The sequence below is a fragment of the Eulemur rufifrons genome, chromosome 28 (assembly GCF_041146395.1).
Source record: "Eulemur rufifrons isolate Redbay chromosome 28, OSU_ERuf_1, whole genome shotgun sequence".
Lineage (NCBI taxonomy): Eukaryota > Metazoa > Chordata > Mammalia > Primates > Lemuridae > Eulemur > Eulemur rufifrons.
In genome coordinates, this window is record NC_091010.1 from 63,027,884 (window position 1) to 63,029,242 (window position 1,359).

Genomic DNA, 1,359 nt, shown 5'->3' on the forward strand with positions numbered 1-1,359 from the left:
AATGGAATTCAAAGAGCGCTTACACTTCACAACTTTTCGGTTGTGAAAATTAAAATGTGTAAAGCACTTGAAATAGTGCCTCGCACCTGACATGTGCTTTATAAATATTAGCTGTGGTTATTCAACGATTATTCAATCATAAGACATTGATGAAGAACCTCCTATGGGTCAGAAACGGTCAGACACTGCATTGGGTGACAGAAATTCAGAGTAATAAAGATCCGGAACCTTACCTGCCTAGCGTTCATAGTCTAGGAGAAGATAAGACCCAAAGGAAGATAAACCACAATACCTCATGATAAATGCTATCACTGAGCTTGGAATAAAGTACTAATCCCACCTGGAAGAGACCAGACAAGCCTTCCGAGGGACACAATGCCTGGGCCTTGAATGCATTTGCCAAGGAAAGCTGTCTGGGGGAAGCCGCTCTAGATATAGCGAGCGGATTGTTTATGTTACGAAGGGGCCTGGTTGTCCACACGGTGATGGTTTCAGAGCAGCAGAACACAAGGTTCCGAAGGGGGGAGTGGTGTGTGTCAGGCCTGGAAAGTTGGTTAGTACGTTCTGCTACAGAGTTTGGACTTTATCCTGAGGCAGCAGGAGCCAACAGAAGTTTTTGAGCAAGAGAATGGAATGGGATGAGATATGACTTTTTTAGGACTAAAACTGGTAGCAGGGCAGAGGGTGGCCTGGAGGGGAGAGACTGGAACAGGCAGGCCTGTTAGGTTGCTGAGCCCAGGCGAGGCCTCGGCCGCGGAGGTGGGAAGGAGGGGAAGGATTCGGGAGACTTTGGCCTGCACGATAGACAGGAAGTGGTGGCTACCCAGATATCAGACAGGAGAGGGAGAGAGGAGTCAAGGCTGAGTCTAGAGTCTAGCGTGGGAGGCTGGGCCCATGGTATTGACGGAGTTGGGGAACAGAGGAAGAGGATGGATGTGAGTAGGTGGGTGTGAAGGGGGCAAACAGCTGCGTGTTGGATGAGCCAAGTTTGTATTACAGAAGTAGCCACTTCTTCACACTTCAAATGTCTAGTAATTCTTGAAAAAAGAAAGTGAATAGATGATGCAGAGTAGATTTTCAAAATTTTCCCTGAGAATAATCCTATCGGGCCAGGAGCTCTGTTTTCTCATCATTAAAACAATCAAGATCATTATAAATACCTGTGACTGCCAGGTAAGGCTCAGAACGAGAGTCACAAGCAAAACGCCAATGGAAATGCAAACCTCTCAATGCACAATTGAATCACGCCCACGTAATTTTGTCCACTAACATAAATTAACTCCCGCTGTCGGATTCTTCCAAAGCCCCATGTCAGTCTGTACCCCGGCTGGGAATGATGGACAAAGTTCCCTTTTATGC